Source organism: Thermobia domestica, chromosome 11 (assembly GCF_964235325.1).
Source record: "Thermobia domestica chromosome 11, izTheDome1.hap1.1, whole genome shotgun sequence".
Taxonomy (NCBI): Eukaryota; Metazoa; Arthropoda; class Insecta; order Zygentoma; family Lepismatidae; genus Thermobia; species Thermobia domestica.
The window spans coordinates 41,790,787-41,809,972 of NC_137464.1; positions in this window are offsets into that span (position 1 = coordinate 41,790,787).

Consider the following 19,186-nt stretch of genomic DNA (forward strand, 5'->3'; position numbering starts at 1 on the left):
TTGTAGAGGGATAAGTGTTAGAGGTTTTTTCAATTTGGCTAATCAGAGTGCTCCTTTAACAGTGTATATTCTATGATAACCGTTTGGGATCAGATAAAATACGTTCGCCATGTAATTTTATAATAAAATGATGCTTGTCTATTTAATTTATTTCATGGTTCTCCCATATTCACTTTCAAAACATCGGTGACAGTTGTTATCTAAATTCATACAATTATACGCACTTATCTCAAGATTTTTCACTTCATGATGCTGAGGCAGCAGTTACTCTTGGCCCTAGAGCTCACTTTAGGAACAATTCGTCAGGAAAAAATAATATATAATAATAACCGCAGCAGATGACTGGCGATAGTTCGTGTTGGTCCCTTCGCGATTCTCCGCGACGAATCGAAGGAGCGCGGACCAAAATGAAGTCCTCGCTGCAACGCGGTGGTAACTCCAACACCCCGACTCTAGATATCTCTTTCGACTCGACGAAACCCTTCCGCAAGTGGCACACTAGTGGGAGTCATTCGACGCGTCCCTATATCAACGATCGACATTTACTGGCAAGTGGGACACTAGGTGTTGGTGACTTTTACGGCATGGGAACCTGTGTTATGACGACCTTGTTCACCCTACCTCACGCCCCCTTTATTCCCTTTTAAGGGGGTGATTGAAACGGCTTTTGTATGCAACAATGCAACACCAGCTACGACAGCCGAAGAACTTGTTGCTCGAATTAATATAGCTGCGGCAGTCATCTCCGAAATTTGGTCCACAATACGGTCAATGGTCCACAATATCAGACTGTGAACTCCTATTATTCACACCTGTCTCGTGTACACATACTCCATTACACAAATGCTGTACAAGGTGCCTATGAGTATTTCATAGTTATACTACTTTGTACAAAACAGAATAAATCGGTAGTTTGAACCTATATTTCTTTGTATCATTGTGCAACACACGCAACAGCTTGTGTTTCGTCGAGTTTCATTGCTTCTGTGCTCCGAGTTATTATCTTTCACCGAATTACGTATTACAAGGAGGAAACATTTTAATAGAGCTTACTTTCGCCCTAATTGTGTTGACATAATTTGTGACAAATCACTGTTATAATATGAAGAATCCCTTGTACTCTCGTTCATCATACATGGTCTTTGCTGCCTGACTGTCTTATGCACAGTCGTTATAAACCTAATCTGGATCAAAGTTATTTTTTCCATTTTCACACACTCTTACTTTGGACAGGAAGCAGTTAATTTGTCATCCGTTACCATTAGCCTACAAGATATAACTGCGATGCGATAGAGACTTCTTTTCATTTAAACTCTTCTTCCGAGAGTTTATTTTGTGCTGAGACAAAATAGCTCAATCACACATGTGTATTTCTCTTTCGAAATCTAAGTGTTCTAATTTGAACTCTGTACTATTACTTTTGATTGTCGAAATCTTGTACTTGATTGTTGTACATTTCCTCATTCAACGTTTGCTAAAATACTCGAAGCCATACTTCAGTTTCTTTGGGAGTCACCCTTGCACCGCCATTGCACTACACACAATTGTACACTAATGGAATCTACAATTAAATATAATGGACATTCTCTTTTGCCCAGTTTCGATCCGACATTTTGTTCCCGAGTATGGCTGTTTTTGCAGTTTTCAGAAAATTTTCGGGTGTTCATAGCTCCAATACATCTCTACACCCAAGTTGGTCTATACTTTCCGTTTTATCTCGGGGACAGGAAACACCTCCGGATGTTTAAGATATTAATTAATTTATAACGCACGAACACACACACACACACACACACACACACACACATATATATATATATATATATATATATATATATATTCATGTTTGTATGGGCGCCCTTTTGGTAGACTTGTCCACCGCCCTCGTTAGTATCCCAGAACGGCCCTGTGAACTATGTGGTATGCTGTCGTCTTGCTCGTGTCATTATTCCGTATAAGTGTAGTCTCAACAGTTGGCTTGGTTATCATATAACGTGAACTTTTGTGTTGACAAAAAAAAAGTCGATTTTTTTCGGAAACTATCGCTAGGATTCATACTCACTGATATTTTCTCATGCATATGTCCTTACCTACTCATTAACAAAATAGTTATATTCATAAGTAATCACGGAATCATAATTGAGTAATCTATTATTAAGGAGTATTATGCTGAAAGAAAGTTGAACTGGCTATGTATTTGAGGGCAGAGGAGCGTTAACCACCTTCTCATCCAAGGGCGCCCATGTTGTGGTTTCCAAGGGGGGCAAGTACAAGCAACTTTTCAAAAATAGTTTCAAATTTTGCTGTAAATAATTTAAAAATTCTATTGGATTTTCGATATTCTGAAGTAAAATTTCCTCTAGGGGGGGGGGGGCAAGCGCCCCCATCTTGCCCCTGATAGGTGGCCTTGTTCTCATCCTACCATCTTCAACCTACTGAAACTTCCAGGTGTATGTTGTTGAATCAAAATATCCAATGTATTTCAACCAAAAATTTACTTATACACCTTATCATTCCAGTTTGCCGTGCCTCTGGACTTCTATCTGGATTCCCCTTGTGTATCAGTGCACTTTCCCATAAGTGATCCCACCTATTAGTGCTTTTTTGGTGTGTTAGTGTTTTTTGTGATATTAAAATTAATTACGTCACTGGTTCAAAAGAACAGATGACGAAACGACTTCTTTTTTTTGGGGCCGAAAATTAAGACATTCTTTTATTTTGTGATATTAAAAACTAAAATATTTTCTTAATCTTTCGGAGAAACCAAACAATAAACAAGTAAAAGTGAAATATTTTAAATAAAATATCAAAAATATCCTGATAATATAGTGGAAGTAAGAAACAAACATTATAAACACGGAAGACTTTCACAAAAGAAAATAAACCATTTCATAAACAATCCTATTTTTCTCAAATCCGTAATAGAAAATGAAAGTATGGAAAATAAGTATATAAACTTAAAAAATCTTATACAAATCATAACATTACAATCACAAACTCAACCTCAACGCATTTGCAAAAAACATCGTTTACAGTGGTGATCTACAATTTAAGTGATAGTGGTGTGCAAACTCAGCTGTCGATTGACTGTGCTTAATCATAAACTTATGCCAAATGTAAGTACGCAACCATAAACTCTGTTTATTATTGTAATGAAATATGCACAGTTTCAACGTAAGAACGAGAATATGTAGCCCGAAGTAATTCAAAATATTATTTATTATCTTCTCCGTACTCTCATTTGCTTTTAAAATGTTATTCATTTCTTTCTTAACAATTTGGTAACGGTATGCTTATCCAATAAAACCACATTTTGTATTATTTATATAAAAAGCAATTAGTTTGCCTCCATTCACTATGCTACCTGCCCTACGGCATTCAAACATGTTTTTACAATTTTTTTTTTTTTTTTTTTTTTTTTTTTTTTTTTTTTTTTTTTTTACCACGTCTTAATATAGTGTCGCCAAACCCAAACTATCACTTAGCTCAGTACGATGTCCTTATACAGTAGAAAATACTCAATTTAGGGATCGTTCAAAAATGTTGGCTAAGATCACAAATTTTTAATGCATTTTTTGAAACATTCATAAAATTCTTGGCTAAGCTGGCAATCTTTTGATCCATTGTTCTTTTTATTATTCCTAAAATTATTTTTACCTATGCAGAAATATAAGCTGAACTCAAGTCAACCCTTCAAAAATGACCTCGCTCCTGTTTTTTTTCTTTTCTTTTTCTTTTTCTTTCTTTCTGTTTTTTTTCTTTTCTTTTTTTCTTTTTTTTGTTTACTGGCTATGACTGTGATTACATTGCTGAATATTTTTAACAAAACATAGCACGAAACTTACATGATATGTTATAGAAGTACTAAGTACTAGTTGCAGCTGATATTTATTAATTAATTGATGAGAAATTAATGTGCCTTTTCAATAGCATAGACTGTAAGACGATTCCGGCTTTTTACAATGGACCCTAATCTTTATTCTAGATCTTACCTAAGGCCTACAAAACCCTATCGATTCGTTATTTGGAAGTTTAACATCATTTTGAGGACTAATGCTATGTGAACGTCAAATCCGAACTAGACAAGGTCTCATTAAGAATCAAGTCCAAGTCTCCCGCGTTGATGATGTGTACGCTAAGCATATAGACACGAAGGATCTTATGCCTCATCAGGTATCAAACTCATGACTACTGGCACAGAAAGAAATTACGATAGCTATTTGACTACAAAGAAGTATTTACAAATGTATTGTTGTTTCATTTGATACCAAAGCATTATAAAATGAAGATGGTGACAAATATAGCATTTTATAAAACACAACCTATACGTTATTGTGTGCTAGAATGACACTAATCCTGCTTTCCCCCTTCCCTTTCTTCCTCTTTCCTTTTTAAATTCAAAAACGCGTGTCTTCCAAATTAAGATGAGACGGGTAACCTCCAACGCATCCAATGTATATATGGATGGGTTTTCAGCTCTTTTTCTATAGTGTGGTGTCTTTATGCGGTTCCACTACTGACTGATCCATGGAGTAATTTTGTTGGCAAAACCTTCGGCCCATTAGTATTCGTCGTTTCAATCCTGCAGGAGGAAGAGCGAACTGGTAGGGTAAGGGTAGTTCGAGCAAGTGTGTGCGGGCAAAAGGTCTGAATCGACTAGTTTCAAAACGAAAAGGAAACAAAAAAAAAAAAAAAAAGGAAAGACTTTTACGTTTCGTATTTCCAAATAAACTCATTTCCTTTTCTACGCAGACATCTCTCTCTCTCTCTCTCTCGGCTTTCGTTTCCTCTCCCTTCCGCCCTAATCCTCAGAACGAATACAACAAGCTACAGTAGCGGCCTGGAAGGAATATTAAACACAAAAGGAGTAAGAGAAAAGGCGAAATAATAGGTTGTAGTTTAGCTCTGTGAGGGATGACAGATGTCTTATTAAGTAGCCTGCTGATTGCAGTTGGCAAAGGAGAAATACGGTCCAGCTTACAACACCAGCTTATGAATACATATCTCTGACTGTATACATTTCTCTAAGCCCGTGGGGCCTCAACAGGTGTGAGGGACGAAACAACTTTGTGTTCTATTGTAATGCACGATTTATAGATCTTATTATGTTTTTTGTTATTTTTTTTAATTGAAAACAAAAGCGAAAGTTTCTATATTTAAAAGTTCATTAATACGCTAAAATTGGAAACAGCTCCAATATATTCTACAGTATAATAAAAATATAACGGAACAAAACATGTACAAAGAAGAAGCATTCACTAATCAATAGAACATATTTTACTTAGTTTAGCGTCCCACGATTATATACTGATGATAAGGAAGACGATGATGATGAGAATGATGGTATGGTGGAATGAAAAATGTGTAATATCACAGAACGACAGAATATGGAGAAGACACATGCTCACGGTGTTTGTTCACCACAAAGTCCACTTGGCACGGGCTGGTATCAAATCAAAAGACCTCACCCATTAATCGATGAAATTTAGCTGAACAGAATATGAGGTGAACGCTCTACCACTGAGCCACCGCGGCGCCTCCAGAACAAATAAGTTTACAGTGAACAACATCGTGTCCGTGGGTTATCTCGGGTACTCCTGTTTCCTCCCATTTTCATTCCACCAATTATTCCATCATCACTCACTTGCTTTAATCATCGTTTCCTTTAGCCTGACAGGCATAATCGTGATACGTTAAACTCAAAGATGTCCACGATAAATTTTTATTATGAAGATTTCACTATGAAACTATTAGCTCCTGCGGCGAGAATCATATCTAAGTCTCCCGCGTCATATACTGATAAAGCATTGTCAAATGAACTAATTACTGCTTTTAAGAAAACTCATACAGTTACATTATTTTTTTAATGTATGATTTAAGGTCAATTATTTACAAGTAATTTGTATTGTGTTACTGTTAGAAAAACTAAAATGGAAGACATCTAATATCTTTCAATTGTCTTTCATCCGTGGCCCTACGAAAACGAAACCCCATCCTTCAGTATACTTCTATTTTGCTAAAACTCGAAAAATCCCTTCAAAAGTCAAGAAGAACCCATTAAGCACTCATTAGATTATAGTGTCGAATTTGCAAAAAAAAAAAAAAAAAAAAAAAAAAATTAACGTGATTATGCCCTTTAGATTAAGGGAGACGATGATTAAGGCAAGTGAGTGATGATGGAATAATTGGTGGAATGAAAATGGGAGGAAACAGGAGTACCCGAGATAACCCACGGACACGATGTTGTTCACTGTAAACTTATTTGTTCTGGAGGCGCCGCGGTGGCTCAGTGGTAGAGCGTTCACCTCTGGTGCTTGGGGTCCCGGGTTCGATCCCAGCCCCCGCCAAGTGAACAAACACCGTGTGCGTGAGTTTACTCGGGGTTCTCCCGTTTCCTCCCACTTTCTTCATTCCATTTCAGTCATTACTCATCATCACCGTCTCCTTTAGCCTAACCTGCATAACCGTGGGACGTAAAGATTTCAGTTTTATTTGGTCTGGAATCGAAACAGAGACCGAAACAGAAACAGACACTACGAGTATGCGCTCTACCCCTGAGCCATCATGCTTCCCAATAGAGAAATAAAGTCAAAAAATGAACTTACTCGCTATCCATTACCATGTTTCAGTATGATAACCGTCGAATTCTACCATTTCCGTTTTACCTAGGGGAAAAAATACCGAGGCGAAACTTATTCTTGTAAACTCAATCCACATCAAAATTCCATTTTTCCTTATCTCTTACGGTTTTTCTGTGAAGATCCATATCGAAACTGAAATTATTATTATATTACTATCTCTTCCTCTTTAGTAGAGATATACAGGTGAATATGGTACGTTTTCCTTTAGACGCTAAACCGATTCTAAAAATCGCTTTTCGCTATCTATTGCCGATTTTGTTCTATGGCAATCAACGTTGAAACCAAAAATGATATTTTTCTATAATTTTTGGTTTCAATAGAGGGTTAAAGAAGGAGATATTACTTTTTGTAGGGACTATGAACCGATTTCGAGAAACCGGTTCTCGCTATCCCTTACCGTTTTTGGTGGAAATCAGTACTAAAACCATAGGTATTGTTACAATCTACCACTTCTGGTTTTCGAAAAGAGTGTGGGGCGAAGATAGTATATTTTTATTATGAGGTGCTGAATCGATTTCACAAAACGGCTTGTCGTTTATACCGATTTTGTTCTATGGTAATCAACATTCAAACTGGAAATGGTTAATATCTACCGTTTTCGGTTTGAATAAAAAGTCAACGGATGAGACGAAACCAATTATGACCCTGCATCTAATCTCGAGAAAACAAGTTATTAACATATTTTAGCTGGTTTTGCTCTGATATCTTTCGCAAAATATCCAGTCAGACAGTCATAAACGTCCTATATATAAGACTTCCGATAGTTATGCATAGGATAGTTTGGAAATTTGAAAGGCCAGAGAGAATACATTTTTTTTTCTAGTATCGAAGTGATATTAGCATAAATTTTAAAAGAATAACTCACAGAGCAAGAGGGTTGAAATGCACATTGTAATAAATAACAGTGTCACGTATCTTTTACGCGTAAAGGAGTTTGGTTTGATGGCCTTATTAATAAAACCGAAAGTGTTATTAGAATTATCATTTCCGGTTTTAGCAGAGCGATTAGAACAGAGAAGGAATATATTCTTGGAACTCTTAATTGACTATACAAAATCACTTCTTCATTTTTCATTCTTCATTTTTAGAGTGGACGTAGAATATATTCTTATTACGCATAATTGATTACAGAGAGCTAGACTATATTCTTATTACGCATAATTGATTATAGAGAGTTAGACTATATTTTTATTACGCTTAATTGATTACAGAGAGATGGACTATATTCTCAATACGCTTAATTGGTTACAGAGAGAGATAGAATATATTCATATTACGCTTAATTGATTACAGAGAGATGGACTATATTCTTATTACGCTTAATTGATTACAGACACATGGAATGTATTCTTAATACGCTTAATTGATTACCGAAAAGTGCTTCTTCCTAATTGTTACCGTTTTCACTCTATAACAATCAAATTCAAACCTGGAAGTGGTTCATTTCCACCATTTCCGGTTTGAATAGGGAGTTAAGAGAGAAGATTCTTCTTCTTCTTAGAACGTTAAATCGTTTCCATAAATCCGCTTCTCGATATCTCTTAGCATTTATGTTCTATAAAGATCAATATTAATACCGGGAGTGTTAGTCGATTTCTACCAACTCTAGTATTTAGTGGACGCTTAAGGATTAAAATGGAATATATTTGTATGACGCTTAATCGATTGCAGAAAAAAACAGCTTTTTTCTATATACTAACGTTTTTAATCTATAGCCATCAACGTTGAAACTGGAAGTTGTTAATTTTCCACTTTTTTAAATGGAGATATTAGATTGTAGATAGAATCTGTTCTTAGGACGCTTAATTGATAGCAGAAAGCCGTTTCTTGCTATTTATCACGGATTTTAATCTATCATGATCAACGTTAAATCCGGATGTTGTTAAGTTTTTCCTATTGCAGTTTGAATAGAGGTTTAAGTGGGAAGATTATACATGTTTTCAGAGCGCTGAATTGATTTCACAAAACATTTTTCGCTACCAGTTATTGCTTTTACTCTATGTAGATCAAATAGTAAAAGAAGTTCTAATATTTTTGTACTGGGTACTTTCCGTCTTAGCAGAGGTTTATCGATATCTATGTAACGTACCATTGGCACGTTAAATCGGTTGCAGAAAATGGTTGAGTTGAGTTGATTTTGAGTTTAACGTCCCGTTCAGCAGGGAGGCTATATGAGACGTGGATATACTGATTAACGTGGAATCCGAACCACATGAGCTCCCGCCGGGGTGCAGAAAATGGTATATCTCTATCAGTTACCATTTTCAGTCTACAACGATCAATGTTAAAACTGGAAGTGACTGATTTGTACCATTTCCGTTTTCAATTCAGAGATTTGAATGGGAATTGAATATATTTTTAGGGTGTTTAACTGATTACAGAAAACCACTTCTCGTTATCTGTTACGGTTTTTGTTCAATGGTGATTTACGTTAAAACCGGGAATAGTTTTATGCCTCTTCCGGTTTGAATACAAGTTTAACATAATAGATAATTATTCTTAGAATGCTAAATCCATTCCAGAAAACAGTTGTTCTTTGTCTGCTTTTGCTTTTGCTCTACGTAAATTAATACTGAAACTGGAAGTTATAATTGATTCCTACCACTTTTGCTTTTAGTGGAGTTAAAATAAAGTAGGTAATGAATTGTTGGGACGCATAATTGATTGCAGAAAGTGACATCTATCAATTATCATTTTTGCTCTATAGTTATCTATGTTAAAGACGGAAATGATTAATTTCTACAAATTCCAGGTTGGATCTACTTTATAGTCGATGATTTATAATACCTAACATTTCATTACACAGTATTTAAGGGAAACAGCTAAAATTTGTATTGATTTACGATTAATAACTAATATTATCACATTAACTTTCTTGAGTTAAACACTAATGAACACCTAACCGAAAGGGAATGCTATCGCATTATTTCAAGTTTCTTATCGTATTGCAAACTTTTATCGTATTGTTTCATGGAAAGAGAGGCAAGAATTTAGGGTCTTGACGACCACATTAAATATATGAGTAACTTATTCGATATTCTAAAATTAATTTTTTATCAATAACAATTACACATTGAATGAGGGCTATAGTTAATAGGAAATAGTAGTGTTTAGCATTGAGAGTATGTTTACATCATTGTCAGGGAGATTAAGACCTCTTTCGGCCTTGCTTGGAATTATTAAAAATACATGTGGTTTTGCAGGATTTCGAAGGAAGCTTGGTGTTCATTTGCAAAAAAGTTGAAAATTGTAAAGAAACGTTTTGTTGGACTCGTTCTTTTTTCTTTGATTCCTAAGGCACAAGGAACCTCTTGAGTGCGGGGTCGGAATCGGCGAATGATGTTTACGGCATTCGACGCCCCACATATTGAATACCCTGCAAATACAATATTGGCTACTAATGGCAACAGAGGGCGGAACTGGAGGTATCCAATGGTGAGCACAGCATGAAGCTATGAAGTATAGTTGAACTGCTTAGTCGACGCGTAATGTACAACAGTGCTACAGTGCTAGTTATGTTGATATACAGCAGAGCAAACAAAACAAAAAAAAAAAAAAAAAAACATTGCATAATGTCTACTATAAGAGTTGACAAAGTTGACATTTCGTCAGAAAGGAACCCAAGGAATTTCGCAGTATGAGAAAGAAGTGGCAGATGAAATATTAGCTGTTCTGCAAGAAGAGTCAGTGGAATGTGTGGTGTCGTATACTCTCGACTGTGCGTAAAATGTACACTCATGTCCAAAATTATTGTCACATGTCTATAAATATGTTGTTGTAGGAATATAATATGATAACGCATTTGTCCGGTATTCCTTATAATGTTAGTATGTGTATAATTGGCAAAGACATGTATGTGGTAAATGTCATGTCAAAAGAGCAGTAATCAAAAATCGAAAACAAAACTTTCTTCTCAATTTAGCAACATTTTGTTTGACTCATTCTAATTTTCGTATTTATAATTCTATTCCTATGAAATTTACCATAAATATACATTTCCCGATTATACACAGAGTATCAGTATTAAAAGTATCCTGCAAAATCATTATCAAATTATATTCTTACAAGAAGACAGTTATAGATACCGGTATGCGACAACCATTTTGGACATTAGTGCACATGAAGAGTATGCGCATGGACATCAAATTGCGTGAGACATAGGTTACAGTGATTTCAAGGGAAGTAGTGGATGGTTGCACAACTTCAAACAGTGCTACAGAATTGGAAGACGTTGGTAACGAAATTTCAAACAAAGCGTCAATTGGACGATGCACACCAAACTGCCGAACAGGTCCGAAAATTTGTAGATGAGATAAACAAATTTACCTCATCGTTCAGTAGGGAATTTGTTTTTAACTCCGACTAATCAGTATTTGAAGAGGAAATTCATATGAAAGGGGCCCTGGAAGTTAGAAGTACTAAGATAGTTGTATCAAGGTCAACTAACGTCAATGCCTTAATGTATTCGTATACAATTAATCCGACTGTTAATCTGGAGGGTAAATTGGCTGGAAAGTTATTTATTGTGCTGCGTGAAGTTGGAGGTGCTATGCCTCCTACGATTCTTTCTCGTATGAGTGAGCTTGCTTGGTCAGTAGGGAATATTTACTGCAGGTAGCGAGTTGTCGGAAAATGGAAGTAAAAGAACTAAAACTATGGTATGAGCATTGCTTTTGGTCAATAGGTACTGAAAATTACTTGCTTTTGCTTGATTCCTGGTCTGCGTATAAAAATTACCCTAACCCTTTAGCGCAAATGACATTGCAATTCATACTACGTGGAACCACTGGACAAATTCAGCCTCTGGATGTTTGTTTTTTCCTTGCCTATAAAATATATTATCACACTATCTGCAGCTAGTTTCATGATAAGCTCCATGACAGACTGTTTCGCATTCGATTGCATGCCATCACATTCCATTGGTTCTCATCACCTCGTTACATCAATATGATTCTAGATTCATTCTTAAAGACTGGGTACCTAGCTGAATGTCCTGAACGATTTGTAACTCCCAAGGAGTTCGCCTTCGATCTTGATGGTGCGATTGTTTGTGATCACTGTGGCGTGTCATCTTTCATTCTATGTTCATGATGCAAGTTAATGGTTTTGAACATTTCTTGAATTTCGACGATGTCGATTTTGTGAAGTTTAATACATGCATCTAGTAGAAGGTTGATCTCTGAACCTCCCTGATATGCATGTTCTTTCTTCCTTCTGATGCACATGGTGATTCATTAGCAGCTAATATACTTCCTGACATTGTTCACACTACACTTTCAAATGAGCCTTACTAGAGATTGCACTTGCGACCTCGCATTCAAGGGGTTCCTTGTTAGTTTCAGACCTAGATCCTCTAGTCCGAAACTTCCATCGAATGCAAAGATTACTCAACAGCCAGGCACGTAGCCAAAGGGGGGGTCCAGGGGGTCTGGACCTTCCCCCCTTCGAGACCACAAATGAAAAAAATAAGGAAGGACGAAACAAAATGAAATTAGAAAAAGAAGGATCAGCGTAAAAAAACTATAGGAAGCTTTTGGTTACTTTTTCTTATGAGGAGATTTGTATTACTTGCAATACGTGGTGGCGAGGTGAGCATAATATCCTGGAAGAGCCAGAGAATTTGAAATTTCTAGAAATGTTACTTAATTCTCAGAATTTCTGCTACTAGGCAGGAAGATTTCAAGCTTCCGAAAACATAGTGCCGTTGTGTAACAGCGTGGACATTTTGTATCATAATTTTTCGTCATCGCATCCTTGCAGTATCAAACATGATATTTCAAAAACAATTTTGTACCGCTCCTTTAACCTGTCATTGGAACAGACAGTAGTTGACGGAATAATAAAAACAAAAAGTTATATGGAAAGAAAGTTCTGTTAACATTTGATTCAACAAAGAAAGGAACGCAGATATTGAAAAATATTTTACAAGGCATTATTAAATATGTACTTTTTATAATAGTGAATATGTACTTTTTATAACAGTTGAGGTCATAATGAAAGGAAAATTTTTATATTTGAATAAACAGAGGAAGAACGTAAATGCATTATAAAATCTTTCTCAATAAGTTTTTTTATTATTATTATTTTACTCGAGATTGCTTCATAGTTTGTTCTTAAAATACTTACCAACATATATCCTCTTTTTATTGTCCTAACAAACCAATATATGTTGATAGTAAAGTAGTTTAAACTGATCTGCTCCTGGGCCTTCAGAATTTCTTGTCACTTCTCCCCCCCCCCCCCCCGGTACAAAATCCTGGCTAAACGAACCAATATATGTTCCAGTAAAATAATTTTCAAAGGTCGAGTCCCTGGTGTGATGACCACAGTGTTTCATGATTCGGACCCCCCCCTTCATGATTCGGACCCCCCCTACGTGCCTGCAACAGCGTCGGTTAAATAAGAAAAGGTTAGCGTCTAGCAGTGGACAGATCACTGAGTGTGTTGAAATTACTTTGGCCGAAGACTTTGCAACAATAAAGGCAGGAGCTCAGGCAATAAACTTAGAACATTTAACAAGTTATTAATCTCTGATCATAACAATATAACAGGATGATTTGTAGCACATGATTTCCAAACAAGAATTCTACATTAATGATAGACAAAAAAGTTCAAAGATGGCACGCGTACCATTCAGATAATTTTATGGAGCTGAACAAAATTATACGCGTGTGTATAGAACTTCTTTTCTGTAGGAAAAAAAAATAAAAATTAATGCTATAAGAGAAACTATACCTTTTCTTTATGATAAACTGATGCCGTAATATATTCTAATTAAGAACTTTACCATGACAGTAAAACTCTGACTATGTATAGTAAAGTTAAAGAGATATAATATAAAAGTATAGTTCACTCTGTCCCTGCTAACTATTATTCACCAAATGTAAGACATACGAGGTGATAACGATGAGTTTTGAAATAGCAGCGCAAGACTGCATTCATGGGCACATACAGTATAGCACCGACTTTTATAAATCAGTGTGCCAAAAACATCATCATCTTGTGTACAACAGAAGCTGTGCAGCTGGTGCTATTCTGACCACGTGTGTGAAACTGGGCAAATCCGCCACAGAGACGCTTGACATGATTCGCCAAATGTACAGCAATGCAACAAAGAGTCGCTCGAGGTGTTTTGAGTGGCATGAGCACTTTAAGAACGGAAGAACATAACTGGAAGAGACGAGAATTCTGGACAAAATTCAACAAGCACAACACCCGAAAATTACGACCATTCGGTACCTTGAGCATGCGTATCGTCGGAAAACAATCCACAACATTGCTGTTATTGTCGGTATTTCAAACGGAACAGTATAGACAATCCTCACTGTTTGATTATTGAACTTGTGCGTGTTGCTGCCAAGTTGGTCCCTGAACTGCTGATCCAGGAGCAAAATCATCGAAACCTACCCGTTCTTCATGTCAAGGATCATTACCAGTGACGACACTTGGTTGTACTTGTAAGACCTTAAGACAAAGCAACAGTCTTCACAGTGGAAGAGCTCATCATCTCCACGACCGAGAAAAGCAAGGCAGGTCCGCAGGTAGACCAAGTGCATATTAATCATCATTTTCGACATTCTTGGGATAGTGCTGATGCTATTCTTACGAGAGCTTCTAATGAGGAACAAAATGATCGCCCTTCCGCACTCAAACTACTCGACAGATTTGACCGCTGAAGACTTCGTAATCTTCCCGAAGCTGAAGATCCAGCTCAAAGATCGCCGTTTGGAACCCATTACGGACACTCAGCGTAAATTTGCAGTAGGTGCTTGACATGCTTTGAAAAGAAGATTTCCTAGAATACCTTCCAGCAGTGACAGGAACGCTGGGAGAGCGGTGTTGCTGTACAAGGTGACTACTTGAAAGGTCATAGTGTGTAAACGTAGATAAATCAAGTACTTTCTTCTAAACAGAACTAGTTGTAAACTTCTTGATACTATTTAGTATATCAATCAACAAATCACATCGAAACAAAAGAAATCAAGTTCGAAGGTAAATTCTCATCAGAGCCGTAACATTCGGCCATGCAAGAGATGCAACGCATCAGGCTTTTAAGTCGAAGAGACATTTTACATCCCTTTTTGAAGGTCATATTACTTGGTGATTTGAAGTTTGGCAAATACCCTCCGACGGAGAGGCCCCAAAGAAGTTTGTTACGGCACAGATCCCCATACGTAATTTTTCGAGAAGATACAATTAAACGAACTTTTGTGGTACTAGAAAATATGTCATTTGTTCCAATAATGAAGACCATTCCTATATTGCTGGAAGAAATTGGTATTTACTGGCAATGTAGCAGAGCACACTGTTAACTAGAAGATTATCTAATGGAGACACCATCTGTTTTGCACAGATATTTGTAACAAAATTTTCTTGAACTTTTATAATGTTCAAACGAAAATTTCAACATAGTTATTGTTTGTCTAATATGCTTCTATATTTTTTTTAACATTAATGATCAATTGTTATTCTTTATCCTCATTATTTTCTAAGTTTACTAAAGTAAACACTTCGATGTTGTATAATTATAATGCCATAAGAAGCACACACATATTTCCTATATGTAATAAAAATCCTTCAAGTTGTTATTACTTCGAATAGTATCATTTTTACATATTAATTAGCTCAAATTTCTAAATTTCCATAATTCATTTATTGTTTTCCCTTTTTTAAAAAACCCAAAGATAGTGTACATCATTCACGATCAAGCCCGATTTTGCGTCCCTGGACTCATCAAAAATTTTCACCCACTTATTTGTTTGTGTTCAGTTAAGGTCTATGTATAGGAGGGTAAACCCCAAAATAAGATCTCTAAAGCTTTTCGGACACATGAAAACTATTCGTGCGGCTGTTAGCAACACTGTTATGTTTCTTGCTTCCCCCACTCCACTCCCGAACAAGCTTGAGCACACATTAGTTATCTGGGCTTGGTAGCCGTTCTTAGTGAAGCTCCACTTGGGGGTATTGCCAAGTGTGAAGCTCACGTAGTTAATCGCTTTTTGAAATCCAGAAGACCTTAAACCGATTGAAAGTCAATGTAAATTTACATAACTGAATGTCGAGTCGTTTATGAATGTTAGAAATGTCCACAAGTGCCGTAATGGGGGGGGGGGGTTCAGCTGGTCGTACTGAAACTCATGGCGAAGAAAACAGCTGGAGATAGTCAATTTCCGACGGAAAGTCGGAAAAGTTAACTAAACAAGTTAGTACCAACGATTCTTTAATTTGAAAGAACATTCTAATTAGAAAGAAGCCGGAACCAGCTTCAGCTACAACGACGAGATGAAAGATTTGGTTCAATGTTTCCTCAAACACATGATGACAAGCTAATAAGACATTGGCATACAGACAATACCATAGCGTCTATAAAAATATGTGGACAAAAATCAACAAATTCGGGTTTCAACGTTTGTGTCTACAGAACAGAAACGGTAATAAATATCAATAAGCGATAAATTTAGAGTCTTTAAGAGACCTTACCATCAACATCCTAAACGAGGCTGAAATTTCTGGTAAACTTGAGACAAACGGCACGGTAAGCATATTTACAACAACAAGTTTCTCAGGTGCTTTCCAAACTGAACCATGTTTTCACATAATAGTACCGACAAAAACTGTATCGACAAAAACTAAGGAAGTTTTCTGTTTTATTGTGAGTTACAAGATGAAAACAAAGGTTTGTTCAAGTGTACATTTGTCCTAATATACGAGGAGCATACAGACAGCACGACAAGGGCAAATGGACATCTATTTATTTTTCATTGATGATCATAAACTTCTTACCTTCGTTGTAGGTACGTAGGTACAATACAAACAAATGAAGAAGAAATCATTACCATTAATTTTATATCGTATCTGTAGCCAATACATGCACCTAACGCATTGTACTCGTTCTTCATCATGCTCATATTCCTTACCACATTGTTTGCCATTGTCCGATGATTTACAAGAACTTCCATCTGCATTTGAACTAGTCAATTCACGCCTGCGTGAAACTTTAAATATACTATTGTAGCGTGGTGGGAATTGATAGTTTTATCTTCTTCTTTCCTGTTAACTGTGTAATTAAGTCCGGGTATGTGAGGATATTCGACCCTGAACCTGATTTCTTAGTGTCTGGTATGTTTTGGGAAAGTAGTTAAGGTGGTTCACTACTGTTTCAGGTGCCAGGAATAGGTTCTTTTCCTGATACACTTCAACTACTATAGTAGTCAGTAACAAGTGCAGCCTTTGGAAGATACTGTTTTGTCTAGATTCTCCTCGCTGTTTGGTGAAGATGCCTAGAGGCGAATCTCCGAGACTCATCACAGATTTCGTGTTGCACTTTACAGGTGTTCGCTTCGATATTTTGACGTAATGAAATACATGATCTGATAATTGGTCGGATTCAATGGTACTGTAGCACAAACTTTGAATTTGCTTATACATTTGACATTGTAATTGCTTTATTTCATGTCCGACACAGCAAGTTGCCAAAAGAACCCTTCGTAATTCCCTTACCAAGATGATGACCACCAAGATGTAGATTTGATTTCTACAAGCTGCATTACAATACTTCTCTAGAGGTGCGAAAAATGACGCACCAATGGGTTGTAAGCAATTAGAACTGTGAGGTGTCAAAAATTAATATTATTGGCAGTTGTAGTTTGTAATACATTATGATTGGGTCAGAACAATATGAACCATGGACATCTAATATCAATATCACTTGGCCCGATGGGCATGAATAAAATCAAAAGAAAATCATACGTTGAGCAAATTCATCATACTAATTTACCCTGAGTCAGAAAGTACTACGTTTTTCACTAGTAGTTTTCTATATTCAATTTATTCCTGTCCTTTTATCAAAATAATTGCAGGTAAAACTCTTCTGTCACTAGACAGCGTGCCATTACTGTTATTTTTTATCTTCTCTCACAATTGGCTTTTCTAATTACTTCCATCTTTCTCCGTTCAGTGATTAGCTTTTTAGGCTTATAGACGAATTGTATATCACAAAGGATATTCATCGCAGTTTGTAATATCCTGGCAGTCTGATCGTGTAGTCTGTGTATCTACTACCAGAGCAACTTTGTTAAGCCGTTATTAACAATTTGGTGGTTCAAACCTTTTAACTTTGCAAAGCTTAAACCTCTCCTGACACTGAGCTTGCAATGTGGTTTAATGAAACCTCATACCTATTAGTAACCAGCCATTATTAAATTATTGTGAAACTAATGTTCATATCCATTGACTACAGCAAAACGTTCATATTCCCTATAACAAAAATGCTGTTAGAAAATGTATTTAGTACACTATTCCTTATTCAGATAATTCTAGAATATTTAGTTTGATTTTGTTTTGTTTTAGTTTAACTTGTAACTAAACTAAGCATCATTTGTGTAAATAATTACTAACTAAAGTGATGATGTTAATAATAAATAGTCACTTCAAGTTAAAGTTTTACTATGTTTGAAAATGTTTTGTAACTCGTGTTGGCAAATGCGTTGGCAATTGGGCAAAATTAGGCAGGACCGCCGTGTAGGTTGTAAGCACCCGGGGCGAGAATTCCGAGGCACCACTTCCGCCAGTGTGTTATGAAAAAAACATTATAGAGTTTATTCTGTACTCCTAGATTTAAGTATGGAATGTAAGATCATCATTTTAAAAATTTGGTATTATATCAAATATTAAAAGTGAATGGCTTTTGTACTTAAAACATAAAAAAAAAAACTTAATGGAAAAGTGGTTTTGAATTATTGAAATTGAGTGCTATTCTTACTTATTTTGAACTTGATACACATCAATATAGTAATAGCATAGAATATACAAATAACGATACAAGTATTAAAACCCAATGTGTAAATAAGAACAAAAAACTTTGTAGTTTCCTGACTTTTGCTTTAAAAAAAATGTTAAAAATAAACTTTTCTTTCCTTGCGTTTAACACATAAATTTTTCAGTAAATTTATCATAGCGTTGGAGTACTAAAGTAACTTTTTCAGGTGACGTTTGTAATTATTTGCATTTGTTTCAATTCAATCCTACAATTATAATGTATGTTCAAAATCAAAATGTACAGTTTGTTAATGTGTATTCTGCAATACGATGCTAATAATGCGTTGTTACAAAACATGTAGTGTAAAGATCATACAATGATGACATAAAAATACTAATAAATTAAAATAGATGTGAGCAAATTTAACTGCATAATGATATATACATGCTTTATTCAAACACTAAATGACATTCTCCTGACTTCTCTGTGAGCAAATATGGGCAATATCTCTTTGAAATCTAACTTTCTGCCTTCATCATTTTCAATAGCTACTATGGCCAATGAATGATTTCTTTCCTGGGCAATTATTGGGCGTAAATAAGCACCCCGTACACAAAAATAGGCACCTCCCTTGGTGCTTACGTTAATACCATGTAGCGCCTCCCCTGGCATGAATAACTGACTGGATGCGGTCGGGAAAAGAGTCCACAAGGGTCTGCAAGGCCATCACATCCAGTTGAACCCACTCTTCCACCAAACGTCGGGGATACTGATGTCGACGTTTCAC